The sequence below is a fragment of the Mirounga leonina genome, unplaced genomic scaffold (genome assembly GCF_011800145.1).
Source record: "Mirounga leonina isolate KUSES-001 unplaced genomic scaffold, KU_Mleo_1.0 Mir_91, whole genome shotgun sequence".
Taxonomy (NCBI): Eukaryota; Metazoa; Chordata; class Mammalia; order Carnivora; family Phocidae; genus Mirounga; species Mirounga leonina.
The window spans coordinates 10457791-10473507 of NW_023270839.1; the positions used below are offsets into that span (position 1 = coordinate 10457791).

The window sequence follows — 15717 nt, forward strand, 5'->3', positions numbered from 1 at the left end:
AAAAATACATCAAAAATCTCTTATTCTTGGTTATTTATAAAATAAGCAAGGCCTAGGTTAGGTCATGCTTGAACTGCTTCTGTATCCATTCAAACTTCTAAGGATACTTCCTTGTGATAAATTTGATCAGTGTTTACCAACTGAGTTGTTTGTGTTTAATTAATAGACTTTATTTTTTATAAGTTTTAGATTCACAGTAAAAGTGGGCAGAAAGTACACAGTTCCTACATAACCCTCCAACACATGCACACACCAAACTCCCCCACCATCAACATCACAGGCTATGCTTCATAATGATCGATGAAAAACAATGACACATTATCGACCAAAGTGCATAGTTTACATTACTGTTCACTCTTGGTGTTGTACATTCTATGGGTTTTGACAAATGTATAATGACATATATCCATTCTGATAGCATCATTCAGAACAGTTTCACTGCCTTAAAAATGCCCTGTGTTCCACCTACTGACCCGTCCTTTCTTCCTCCAACCACTGATCTTTTCCTACCCCCAGAGTTTTACTGTTTGCCAGAATATCATATAGTTGGAATCATACACCATATAGCTTTTTCAGATTGGATTAATCCACATAGTAACAAGATTTTAAGATTCTTCCATGTCTTTTTGTGGATTGATAGTTCATTTATTTTTAGCACTGAAGAATATTCCATTGTATAGATATATCACAGTTTGTTTACGCGTCCACCTATGGAAGGGTATATTGGTTGCTTTCAGTTTGGGCAATTATTAATAAAGCTCCATAAACATTAATTGCAGGTTTTTGTATGGACATAAGTTTTCAACTCATTTGGGAAAATACCAAGGAGCATAACTACTGGATGGTATGTTCAGAGTACATGTAGTTTTGTAAGAAATTGCCAAACTGTTTTCCAAAGTGGTCGTACCATTATGCATACTCACCAGCAAAGAATGAGAGCCCTGTTGTTCTACATCCTCCCAAGCATTTGGTGTCACCAGTGTTTTGAATTTTGGCCATTCTAATGGGTGTATAGTGGCATCACATTGTTTTATTTTACAACTCCCTGATGGTGAATTATGTTGAGCATCTTTTTATAATCATTTTAACTTTTCCTATCTCAGAATTTAGGTTTACTTTTTCCAGCTTAATTGAGGTATAAATGAAATTTAAAATTGTATATATTTAAGCTGTACAACGTGGTATTTTGAAATAGATGTACACTGTGAAATGATTACCACAATCAAGCTATTAACATATCACCTCAGTTACCTTTGCATGTGTATGTGTGTGTGAAGAGAACACTTAAGTTATACTCACTCTGTTAGCAAATTTCACTTATATAATACAGTATCATTATTATAGTCACCCTGTTGTATATTAGATCTCCAGAACTTATTCATCCTAAATAACTTGAACTTTGCTCCCTTTGACCAACATCTGCCTATTTCCCCTATTTACTGGACCCTGGCAACTGTTGGTACTTCTATTGGTCCAAGAATTTTAGATTCCACATATAAGTGACAGCAAATAATATTTTTCTTTCTGTGCCTGGTTTATTTCACTTAGCATAGTATCCTCCTGGTTCATCCATGTTGTCACAAATAATAGGATTTCTTTCTTTTTTGAAGCTGAATAATTTCCATTCTGTGTATGTGTGTGTGTGTGTCACATTTTTGTTACCTATTCATCCACCAAAGGACACTTAGATTGTTTCCATATCTTGGCTACTGTGAATAATGCTGCAATAAACATGGGAATGTTGTCATCTCTTCAAGATACTGATATGGTAGTTCTATTTTTAATTTTTAAAGAACTTCCATACTGTTTTCCATGACAGCTATACCAATCTACATTCCCACCAACAATGTACAAGAGTTCCCTTTGTCTACATTCTTGCAAACACTTGTCTTTTGCCTTTTTGATAATAGCCATTCTAATAGTGTGAAGTGATATATCACTGTGGTTTTCATTGATATTTCACTGATGATTAGTGATACTGGCCACCTTTTTATACACCTGCTAACCATTAATAAGTCTTCTTTTGAGAAATGTCTCTTCAAAACATTTGCCCACTTTTTAATCAAGTTATTTATTTTCCATCTGTTGAGTTGTAGGTGTTCCTTATATACTTAGATGGATATTAACCCCTTATCAGACTTACAGTTTGCAAGTGTTTTTTCCCATTCCATGAATTGTCTCTACAAATTGTTGATTGCTGGCATCACTGTGCAGAAGCTTTTTAGTTTGATACAATCCCATTTGTCTATCTTTTGTCTTTATTGCTTAGGTTTTTGGTGTCATATTTTTAAAATCATGCCTAGACTAATGTCAAGAAGCTTTTTCTTATCTTTTCTTTTAGTACTTGCCCTGATTTTATAGTTTATGCTTTAAGTCTTTAATCCATTTTGAGGGGGATTTTCTTGTAACAGGTATGAAATAAGGATCTAATTTCATTCTTCTGCATGTGATATCTAATTTTCCCAACACCATTTATTGAAGAGACAATCCTTTCCCTATTGTGTATTCTTGGTGGCCTTGTCAAAGATTACTTGGTCATATATTTTTGGTTGTATTTCTGGGCTCTCTATTCAATTGGTCCATTTGTCTGTTTTTATGCCAATACCATACTGTTTTGATTACTACAGCTCTGTAATACAGTTTGGAATCAAACAATGTGATGCCTCCAGTTTTGTTCTTCTTGCTCAAGATTGCTTTGGTTATTCAGGATCTTTTGTGGTTCCACACAAATTTTAGGGTTATTTTTTTTCCATTTCTGTGAAAAATGCCATTGGAATTTTGATAGGATTGCACTGAATCCACAGGTAACTTTGGGGAATATGGACATTTTAACAATATTAATTTTTCCAACCCATGAACATGAGATGTCTTTACATTTATTAGTGTCTTTTTCAATTTCTTTCATCACTGACTTAAAGTTTTCAGTGAACAGATCTTTTGCCTACTTGGTTAAATTTATTCCTAAGAATTCTGTATTGTTTGATGGCATTATAAATGGACTGTTTACTTTATTTCTTTTTTAAATAGTACTTTGTGGGCACCTAGGTGACTCAGTTAAGTGTCTGACTCTTGATCTTGGCTCAGGTCATGATCTTAAGGTTATGAGATAAAGCTCCACATCAGGCTCTGCACTTAATGTGGAGTAGACCTGAGATTCTCTCCCTCTCCCTCTGCCACTCCCCTCACTCATGTGCTCACTCTCTCTCTCTCTAAAACAAATAAATAACTAAAATTTTTAAATAAATAGTTTTGTTAGTATATATAAATGCAAGTGATTTTTGTACGTCAATTTTGTATCTTGTAACTTTATTGAATTCATTTATTACCTCTAACAGTTTTTTTGGTAGTGTCTTTAGGCTTTTCTCATATAACATCACGTCATCTGCAAATAAGAGAGAGTTTTATTTCTTCCTTTCTGATTTGGATGCACTTTATTTCTTTTTCTTGTTTAATTGCTCTGGCTTAACTAATGTCAAATAAAAGTGGCAAGAGAGCATCCTTGTCTTATTCCTGATCTTAGAAGAAAAGCTTTCAGCTTTTCACTATTGAGTACGGTATTACTTATGTGCTTGTTATATATGGCCTTTATTATATTAAGTTATATTCCCTCTATGCCTAATTTGCTTATTGTCTTTATCATGAAAGAATATATTTTATCAAAGGCTTTTTCAGCATCTATTGAGATGATATGATTTTTATCCTTCATTCTGATAATATGTCACATTTATTTATTTCCATATATTGAACCATCCTTGAATCCCAAAAACAAATCCTACTTGATTATGGTACAAAATTTTTTAATTTGCTGTTGAACTTTGTAGGCTAATGCTTTGTTGAGAATTTTTTGCATCTATATCATAAGGAATATTGCCTCTAGTTTTCTTTTCTTGTAATGTCATGTCTAGCTTTGGTATCAGGGTAATGCTATTCAAGTAGAATGAGTCTCAGAATATTCACTCCTTTTTGATTTTTTAGAAGAGTTTGAAAAGGATTGCTATTAAGTTTTCTTTAAATGTTTGGTAGAATTAACCAGTGAAGCCATCTCATCCTGGGCATTTTTTTTTTGTTGGGAGGTTTTTAGTTATGGATTTAACCTTTCTCATTATTGGTCTACTCAAATTTTGTTATTTCTTTATGATTCAGTCTTGGTAGGTCAGATGTTTCTAGAAATTTGTCTATTTCTTCTAGGTTAGCCAATTTGTTGCAATATCATTTTTCACAAGTAATCATTGTCATCCTTTGTATTTCTGTGGTATCACTTATTGTGTCCTCTTTCATTTGTAATTTTACTTATTTGTGTCTTCTCTCTTTTTCTTATTACTCTAGCAAAAGTTTTGTCTATTTTGTTTATCTTCTCAAAAAAACACCTTTTTTTTTCTTTAAAGATTTAAATTCAAGTTAGTTAACATATAGTGCAGTATTAGTTTCCAGGGTAAAATTTAGGGTTACATCACTTGCATATAACACCAGTGCTCATTACAACTGCCCTCCTTAATGCCCATCACCCATTTACCCCATCCTCCTACCCACCGGCCCTCCAGCACCCCTGTTTGTTCTCTTAACTGCAGTCTCTTATAGTTTGCCTCCCTGTTTTTATCTTATTTTTCCTTCCCTTCCCCTATATTCATCTGTTTTGTTTCTTAAATTCCACATATGAGTAAAATCATATGGTATTTGTCTTTCTCTGACTGAGTTATTTTGCTTAGCATAATACCCTCTAATTCCACCCATGTCATTACAAATGGCAAGATTTCATTCTTTTTGATCACTGAGTAATATTCCATTGTATAGATATATATACCACATCTTAGTGTATGTGCTGCCAAAGTGAGCACTGAATGGAACACCATGAATACAACTAGATAACTATCAATCATCCTAGATAGCCTAGAAATTGACCTGAAGATTGGAAGAACAAACTCCACAACTAAAGGCAGAGAAGAGGCCACATCAAAGAAGGTAGGAAGTGCAAAGATACAGTTTGGGAGATAAACAGATCATTGCCACTGCAGTAGCGAGGGAGCCACAGTCAAAGAGAAGGGGATAAAACAGAATAGCACACAAGAGAGCACATGGGGAAAATAAATCCCCAATGCAATTAGCTTGGAAAGCTGGAGAACCTGAAAAGGCTTAAAGCTTTGAGTTTTAAAGGTCAGTGGGTGTGGCTAGGATAGAGCCTGGGGAGCACTGCTCCAGGAGAGAAAGCAGGCAAATAAGCCACTGGCCTACAACATGGAAATAGTGATCTGAAGAGTGCCTGGGGCACACAGTGAGAAGGTTACTCATTCATCCAAGAGCACATCCCAAAGAGGCAGCACTCACTGAAAGACTCCTCTGGGAATATAGGAACTGGCAGGTGCCATTTCCCTCCCCTGCCCCTCAGTATAAGCACAGGGTCACCTGCAGGAAACAGCACAGTGCTGAAACTTACTACTTAACTTGCTTACACCAAGCCCTCCCCTACAAAATAACCCACCAGAGCCTACCCCCCCACCCCACCCCCCCACCTGCACACTCCAGTGGAACCATCTGTCTCTCCCGGTCATACTTGCCTCAGTCTCAGCCCAGTGGGCCCTCTCCCCCCGCCCAAATCCTTACCCACACTGCATCTCCCAACTCAGGAGTTTTGCAGAGTCTCACCTCTAGCAGTGTTGGTGAAAGATCTCATTTCACAAGCAGACCAGAGCACACCTAGTTAAAACACGGCACATTCAGGCCAGGGACTGCACACTGCCCAGAGCAGCCAGGACAAAATAGTAAACACAATATACATTGGAGACATTCCCAGAAGCACCAGGCACTGGGGAACAGGGGATACTACACAGCAGGGCACCACAGGATCTCTCTTTCATAATGCCATCATTCTCTAGAACAGGAAACATAGGGGATACTACACAGCAGGGCACCACAGGATCTCTCTTTCATAATGCCATCATTCTCAAGAACAGGAGACATAGCTGATCTTCCTAACCACAGACAGGCACAAAGACTTAGACAAAATGAGAACAGAGAAACCTATCCCAAATGAAAGAACAGGACAAAGCCATGCCAGAGATCTAGGTGAAACAGATATAAATAACACAGCTGAGAGATAATTTAATGATTATAAGGATACTCACTGGACTTGAGAAAAGAGTGGAAGACATGCATGAGACCCTTAACACAGAGATAAGGAATAACATAGAAGAGATAAAGGGCTTAAAAATGAAATGAGAGACATACCTGATGGAATGAACAGCTGGCTGAAAAAAGCAAAGGAATGAATTGGTGACCTACCATATAGAGTAATGGAAAGTAATCAAGCTGAATAAAAGAGGGAAAAAAGGATTGTATAAAACAATAATTGACTTAGGGAACTCCTTGACTCCATCAAACATAATAACATTCATATTACAGGAGTCCCAGAAGAAGAAGAGAGAGAAAAGGGAGCAGAAAATTTATTTGAAGAAATAATAGCTGAAAACTTCCCTAATGTAAAGAATGAAACAGCTATCCAGATCCAGGAGGCACAGAGAACTCTCATCAAAGTCAACAAAATTAGACTCATACCAAGACATATTATAATTAAAATTGCAAAATTTAGTGATAAGAAAAAATTTTAAAAGCCACAAGACAAAAGAAGTCATTAATTTACAAGGGAAAATCCATAAAAATAGCAGGAGATTTTGCAACAGAAACTTTCCAAGCCAGAGGGAGTGGCATGATATATTCAAAGTGCTGAATTGGAAAACTCTGCAATCCTAAATACTCTTCCTAGCAAGGCTATCATTCAGAATAGAAGAAGACATAAAGAATTTCCCAACAACCTGTACCTCTGAAACAAATAATACATTATATGTTTAAAAAAAAAAGAAGAAGAAGAAGATAGTACGAAGGGAAAAATGAAGGGAGGGAAGTCGGAGGGGGAGATGAACCATGAGAGACTATGGACTCTGAGAAACAAACTGAGGGTTCTAGAAGGGTGGGGGGTGGGGGGTGGGGGGATCAGTTAGCCTGGGATGGGTATTAAAGAGGGCACGTATTGGGCGCCTGGGTGGCTCAGTTGATTAAGCGACTGCCTTCAGCTCAGGTCATGATCCTGGAATCCCTGGATCAAGTCCTGCATTGGGCTCCCTGCTCAGCGGGGAGTCTGCTTCTCCCTCTGACCCTCCCCCCTCTCATGTGCTCTCTCTCTCCTCTCATCCTCTCTCTCAAATAAAAAAAAAAAAAATCTTTAAAGAGGGCACGTATTGAATGGAGCACTGGGTGTTATATGCAAACAATGAATCATGGAACACTACATCATAAACTAATGATGTAATGTATGGTGATTAACATAACATAATAAAATAAAATTTAAAAAAAATAAAATATGAAAAAAAAAGTTTCCCAGCAAAACAAAACTAAAGGAGTTTATGATTACTAAACCAGCGCTGCAAGAAATATTAAAGGGGACTTTGAATGGAAAGGACAGAACAAAAGGGATAATATAGGGTGGGAAACATAAAAGCAGTAAAAATGAATATTTCTGTAAAAAAACAAAGAACTCACAAAAAAAACCATATTAAATATACTAACATATACCTAAAACACAGGAGGGAGAGGAGCAAAGAATGAGTTCAAACTTAAATGACATCAACTTAATATAGACTGCTATATGCAGAAGAGGTTATAGACAAAACTAATGGTAACCATATATCAAAAACCACTAATAAACATGCAAAGAATAAAGAGAAAAAATCCAAATATATCACTAGAGAATAAACAAAACAAGAAAGATAAGAAAGGATCAGAGACAATCTTCTGAACCACAAAACAAGTAACAAAATAGCAATAAGTACATATCTATCAATAATTATTTTTCATGTAAATGGACTAAATGCCCCAATCAGAAGACATAAGGTGACAAAATGGATAAAAAACAAGACCCATCTATATGATGCCTACAACAGACTCATTTTATTTTTTTTTAAGATTTTATTTATTTATTTGTCAGAGAGAGAGAGAGCAGAAGCAGGGGGAGTGGCAGGCAGAGAGAGAAGCAGGTTCCCCGTTGAGCAAGAAGCCCAACGTGGGACTCAGTCCCAGAACCCTGGGATCATGACCTGAGCCAAAGGTAGCCACTTAACCGACTGAGCCACCCAGGGGCTTTCCGTGATGACAAATTTACCACAGACTCATTTTAGACCTAAAAATACCACAGACTGAAAGTGAGAGGATGAAGAAATGTCTATCATGCAAATGTATATCAAAAGAAAGCCAAAGTAGGGGCGTCTGGGTGGCTCAGTCACTTAAGTATCTGCCTTTGGCTCAGGTCATGATGGTGGAGTCCTAGGATTGAGCCCTGCATGGGGCTCCCTGCTCAGCAGGTAGTCTGCTTATCCCTCTCCCTCTGCCCCTCCCCCTCTGCTCACACACTCTCTCTCTTGCTCTCTAATAAATAAAATCTTTACAAAAAAGAAAAGAAAAAAGCCAGAGTAGCAATACTTATTTCAGACAAAACAGACCTTTTTTTTTTTTTTTGGCTGGGTACAGTATACTTTATCAGTGTACATAACAATGTAGGGCTCTCCAAGCCTCTCCCTTTCTTCAAGGAGTAGAAACCACGGAGGTTGGGAGATTCTCAGTGTACTGGGGATGAGTTAGGGCAAATACTTCCCAGCAGCTGAGGGCCTCTCTTCCTCTAGCTCTAACTCGTGGTTGAGGGCTCTTACTCCTTGGAGGCCATGTGGACCATAATGTCCACCACCCAGTTGCTGTAGCCAAATTCACTGTCATACCAGGAAATGAGCTTGACAAAGTGGTCATTGAGAGCAATGCCAGCCCCAGCATCAAAGGTAGAAGAGTGGATGTCATTTTTAAAGTCACAGGAGACAACCTGGTCCTCAGCATAGTCCAGGATGTCTTTGAGGGGGCCATCCAATGCCTGTTTTACCACCTTCTTGATGTCATTGTATTTGGCAACTTTCTCCAGGAGGCAGGACAGATCCACAACTGACACAATGGGGGTAGGGACATGGAAGGCCATGCCAGTGAGCTTACCATTCAGCTCAGGGATGACCTTGCCTACAGCCTTGGTGGCACTGTAGAAGTGGAAATGGTATTCTGGGCAGCCTCTTGGGCACCATGCCACAGCTTCCCAGAGGGGCTGTCCACAGTCTTCTGGGTGGCAGTGATGGCATGGACTGTGATCATGTGTCCCTCCACAATGCCAAAATTGTCATGAATAACCTTGGCCAGAGGGGCCAAGCAGTTGGTGGTGCATGAGGCACTGCCCATCACAAATATGGGGGCATCAGCAGAAGGGGCAGAGATGATAATCTTCTTGGCCCCACACTTCAAGTGAGCCCCAGGCTGCATGGTGATGAAGACCCCAGTGGACTCTACAACATACTCAGCACCAGCATCACCCCATTTGATGGTGAGATCTCACTTGTGGAAGTTGGAAATGGGCTTTCCATGATGACAAATTTCCTTTCCTGAGCCTTGACTGTGCAATGGAATTTGCCATGAATGGAATCATACTGGAACATGTAGACCATGTAGTTGAGGTCATGATTGTGACAATATCCATTTTGCCAGAGTTAAAAGCAGCCGTAGTGACCAGGCGCCCAATATGGCCAAACCCGTTTACTCTGACCTTCACCATCTTGTCTCGAGGACATGGCTGGCACTGCACCAGAAGATGTGGCTGTCTGCTGAGCAGGGAGGAGCAGCGAGCCAAGATAAAATAGACTTTAAAGTAAAGACTATAACAAGAGACAAAGAAGGACACTATATAATAATAAAGGGGACATTCCAATGGGAAGATATAACAATAACAATTGTAAATATTTGTACACCCAACATAGGAGCACCCAAATATAGAAAACAATAACAAACATAAAGGAACTAATCAATAATAATACAATATTAGGGGCACCTGGGTGGCTCAGTTGGTTAAGCGACTGCCTTCGGCTCAGGTCATGACCCTGGAGTCCTGGGATCGAGTCCCACATCAGGCTCCCAGCTCAGCGGGGAGCCTGCTTCTCCCGCTTCTCCCTCTGACCTTCTCCCCTCTCATGCTGTTTCTTTCTCTCTCGCTAATACATAAATAAAATCTTAAAAAATAATAATAATAATACAATAATAGTACTGACTTTAACACCCCACTTACATCAAAGGACAGATCATCAAAACCGATAATTGGGTGCTTGGGTGGCTCAGTCGGTTGAGTGTCTATCTTCAGCTCAGGTCACAATCCTGGAGTCCTGGGATTAGGCCCCACATAGGGCTCCCTGCTCATCGGGGAGTCTGCTTCTCCCTCCTCCTCTGCTCCCCCTACTTGTGCTCTCTCATGCACTCTCTATCTCAAATAAATAAATAAAATGTTTAAAAAATAAATTAAAATAAACAGGTAATGAATAAAGAAACAATGGCTTTTAATCACACACTGGACCAGATGGACTTACAGAACATTCCATCCTAAAACAGCAGCATACACATTCTTTTCAAGTGTACATGACACATTCTCCAGAATAGATCATATATTAAGTCACAAAATAAGCCTCAACAAATTCAAGAAGATCAAAGTCATATCATGCAGCTTTTCTGACCACAATGCTATGAAACTAGAAGTCAACCACAACAAAAAATGTGGAAAGACCACAAATACATGGAGGTTAAGTAAACAACAAATGGGTCAACCAGGAAATCAAAAAGGAAATTTAAAAAGGCACATGGAAACAAATAAAAATAAAAACACAACAATGCAAAATGTCTGGGAAGCAGCAAAAACAGTCCTAAGAGGGAAGTTTATAGCAATACATACCTATCTCAAGAAACAAGAAAAATCTCAAATAAACAAGCTAATTTTACATTTAAAGGAGCTAGAAGCAGAACAACAAAACCTAAAACCAGCAGAAGAAAGGAAATAATAAAGATTAAAGCAGAATTAAATGATATTGAAACTAAAAAAACAACAACAACAACAACAAATCAATGAAAACCAGGAGCTGGTTCTTTGAAAAACTTCAAAAACATTGATAAAACTCCAGCCAGATTTATCAAAAAGCAAAGAGACTCCCTGCTTGGCAGGGAGTCTGCTTTTCCCTCTCCCTCTGTGTGCTCTCTCTCTCTCTCTCTCTCAAATAAATAAATAAATATTTAGAAAAAAAAGAGAAGGGACTCAAATAAATAAAATAACAAATGAGAGAAGAGAAATGACACTACCACAGAAATACAAAAAATTATAAGAGAATATTAAGAAAAACTGTATGTCAACAAACTGGACAACCTAAAAAAATGGATAAATTCCTAGAAACATATAACCTCCCAAAACTGAAACAGGAAGAAATAGAAAATTTGAATAGATTGATATCCAGCAAAGACATTGAATCAGTAAACAAAAAAAAAAATCTCAACAAACAAAAGTCCAGGACCAGGTGGCTTCATAGGTGAATTCTACCAAACATTTAAAGAAGAGTTAATACCTATTCTTCTCAAAATATTCCAAAAAACAGAAAGAAAGGACAACTTCCAAAGTCATTCTATGAGGCCAGCTTACTCTCATACCAAAACCAGATAAAGACACCACTAAAAAAAAGAGAACTGCAGGCCAATACTTCTGATGAAATAGATACAAAAATCCTCAACAAGATACTAGCAAACTAAATCCAACAATACATTTTAAAAAATCATTCACCATAATGAAGTGGGATTTATTCCTGTGTTTCAGGGGTGGTTCAATATTCGCAAATCAATCAACATGATACATCACATCAATAAGAGAAAGGACAAGAACCATATGATCATTTCAATGGATGCAGAAAAAGTATTTGACAAAGTACACCATCCATTCATGATAAAAAACCCTCAACAAAGTAGGTTTAGAAGGAACATACCTCAACATAATAAGGCCATATATGAAAAACCCACAACTAACATCATCCTTAATGGGAAAAACTAAGAGCTTTTCCCCTAAGGTCAAGAACAAAACCAGGATATCCACTCACCACTTTTATTCAACATAGTACTGAAAGTCCTAGCCACAGCAATCAGACAATAAGAAGTAATAAAAGGCATCAAATTAGTAAGGAAGAAGTAAAATTTTCATTATTTGCAGATGACATGGTACTATATAGAAAACCTGAAAGATTCCACCAAAAAAGCTGCTATAACTGATAAATGAATTCACTAATGTCATAGGATATAAAATCAACATACAAAAATCTGTTGCACTTTCATATACCTATTATGATGCAGCAGAAAGAGAAATTAAGAAAACAATCCCATTGGACCAAAAATAAGATACCTAGGAATAATCCTAACCAAAGAGGTGAAAGACCTTACTCAGAATATAAAATACTGATAAGGATATTTAAGACAACATAAAGAAATGGAAAGACATTCCATGCTCATAGATTAGAAGAACAAATACTGTTAAAATATCTATACTACCCAAATCAATCTATGCATTTAATATAATCCCAATCAAAATACCACCAGCATTTTTCACAGATCTAGAACAATCCTAAAATTTGTATGAAACCACACACAAAGACTCCGAATAGCCAAAGCAATCTTGAAAAAGAAAAGCAAAGATGAAGGCATCACAATTCTGGACTTCAAGTTATATTACAAAGCTGCAGTCATCTGGGGCGCCTGGGTGGCTCAGTCGTTAAGCATCTGCCTTTGGTTCAGGTCATGGTCCCAGGGTCCTGGGATCCAGCCCCGCATCGGGCTCCCTGCTCAGCGGGAGGCCTGCTTCTCCCTCTCCCACTCCCCCTCCTTGTGTTCCCTCTCTCACTGTGTCTCTCTCTGTCAAATAAATAAATAAAATCTTTAAAAAAAAAAAAAAAACAACAACAAAGCTGCAGTCATCAAAACAGTATGGTACTGGCACAAAAATAGACATGTAGATCAATAGAACAGAACAGAAAACCCAGAAATGAACCCACAACTTTATGGTCAATTAATCTTCAGCAAAGTAGGAAAGAATATCCTATGAGAAAGTCTCTTCTACAAATGGGTTTGGAGAAAAACCTGACAGCTATATGCTAATGAATGAAACTGGACCACTTTCTTACATCACACACAAAATAAATTCAAAATGGATGAACTATCTAAATGTGAGACCAGAAACCATAAAAATCCTAGAAGAGAACATGGACAGTAACTTCTTTGACATCAGCCATAGCAACTTCTTTCTAGATATGTCTCCTGAGACAAGAGAAACAAAAGCAAAATTAAACTATTGGGATGTCCCCAAGATAAAAAGCTTCTGCACAGTGAAGGAAACAATCAAGAAATCTAAAGGCAACCAACAGAATGGGAGAAGATACCTGCAAATGATACATCTGACAAAGCGTTAGTATCTAAAATCTATAAAGAACTTATCAAACAACACTCAAAAATCAAATAATCCAGTTAAAAAATGTAAAGATATTAACAGACATTTGTCCAAAGAAGACATACAGATGGCCAACAGACACAGGAAAAGACGTTTAGTATCACTAAATTTTAGGGAAGTGCAAATCAAAACCACAATGAATTACCACCTCACACTGTTAGAATGGCTATTATCAAAAGGACAAGAAGCAAGTGTTGGAGAGAATGTGGAGAAAAGGGAACACTTCTGCCCTGTTGGTGGGAATGTAAATTAGTATAGCCACTCTGGAAAAGGGTAGAGATTCCTCAGAAAATTAAGAATAGATCTACCATATGATCCGGCGATACTACTTCTGTGTATTTATTCAAAGAATACAAAAAAATTAATTTGAAAAGATATATGTACTACTATGTTTATTGCAGCACTATTTACAACAGACAACATATGGAAGCAACCTAAGTATCCATCAATAGGTAAATGGATAAAGAGGATGTGGTATATATAAACAATAGAAAACTACTCAGCCACAAAGAAAAATGAAATCTTGTCATTTGCAACAACATAAATGGACTTCAAGGCTATTATGCTAAGTGAAATAAGTCAGACAGAGACAAATAGTGCATGATTTTACTGATATGTGGAATCTAAAAAAAAAAAAAAGCCTAAAACAAACAAAATAATACAAAACCAAAATCACAGATACAGAGAACAGATTGGTAGTCACCAAAGGGGAAGTATGTTGGGGGATGGGTGAAATGGGTGAAGTGGGTCAATTGTACAGTGATGAACAGTAACTAGACTTTTGGTGGTAATCATTTTGCCATGTATACAGATGTCAAATTATAACGTTTACACCTGAAACATATATAATGTTATATACAAATTTCACTTCAATTAAAAAAAGGGAACTGGAAAACCTCTAAAATGCTGATAAAATTTTTTTAAGAAAACAAACTACCAAGAGACAATGAAAGAGAGGAAACTATTATAAGTTATAGATACTTCATAATAAGAGAATATTAGGAACAACTTCTTCCAATAAATTTGATAATACAGATTAATATACAAATTTCTTTGAAGACACAAGCTACCAAAAATTGAATTTATAGTTGAAAGCCTTTACACAGAGAAAACTGCAAGCCAAAATGACTCCTATGGTGAATTTTACCAAACATTTATGAAAGAAACAATACCAATTCTACAGAACTCTTGTAATAAATTTAATACAAGGAAATAGATTCTATAAGGCCAGCATTATCCTGATACTAAGCCAGAAAAAGCATTGTTTCAAAATCCAACATCCATTCCTGATTTTAAAAACTTTCAGCCAGCTAAATAGAAAGGAATTTCCTCAGTCTGATAAAAAGCTTCTACTAAAAACCTACAGCAAAAATAAAATAAAATAAAATAAAAAATAATAAAAAAAAAATAAAAACCTACAGCTAGCATCATACTTAATGGTGAAAAACTGAATGCTTTTCTCATAAGAATAAAAACAAGTCAAGGACGTCCACCCGAACCACTTGTATTCAGCACTACACTGTTTGATCTAGCAAGTACAATAAGGCAACAAAAATGATCCATACTAGAATATGAGAAGAAAAACATCTTTATGCCCTGAAAACATGATCATCTATGAAGCAAATCCTACTTACTCTATAAAAAACAAGTAGAAAGATTTTGCAAGTTTTCAAAATACAATGCCAATAAACAAAACATCTATTTCTATATATTAGCAATAAACGATTGTAAATTAAACAAAAAATACCATTTAGAATAGCACCAAAAATTAAAATAGTTAGGAATAAATCTCAAGAAAGATATGTAAGACCTGTTCACCAGAAACTATATAACACTGCTGAAAGAAATTAAATGGGGTCTACATAGGTAGAAATATATCTTCCTGTTCTCATGGCTCACTTTTCACAAGAAATAAATACATTCATCAAGTAAGAATTATGTTACAGCTGTGACAACACTCAAATCAATATTTGATGTCTCAAGTTTTCTGAATCCAAAATATCAAAGACAGAAACAAAAGGCTACACCATGATTAGTGAGAAGGCCTTATATTACCTATGAGATCTTCCTGTAAATCACTAGCTGTCTGCATACTCTCTTCATTGCTGCCTTCATGTCTTTATTCCTGAATGTGTAGATGACAGGATTCAGAAAAGGAGTGAGAACTGCATCAAAAATAGCAAGAAATTTGTCCATGTGCGAATTGGGATGTGGCCATGTATAGACAAACATGGTTGGACCAAAGAACAAAAGGACCACAGTGATGTGAGCTGACAGCGTGGAAAGAGCTTTGGATGAACTACCTGAGGAATGTTTCCAAACAGTAAACAGGATGAAGATGTAGGAGA

General features: G+C 36.9%; 1 pseudogene; it reads right to left on the reverse strand.

Moving 5' to 3' along the window:
- Positions 1-8562: 8562 nt before the first annotated feature.
- Positions 8563-9810, reverse strand: LOC118002984 (annotated as a pseudogene).
- Positions 9811-15717: the final 5907 nt, after the last annotated feature.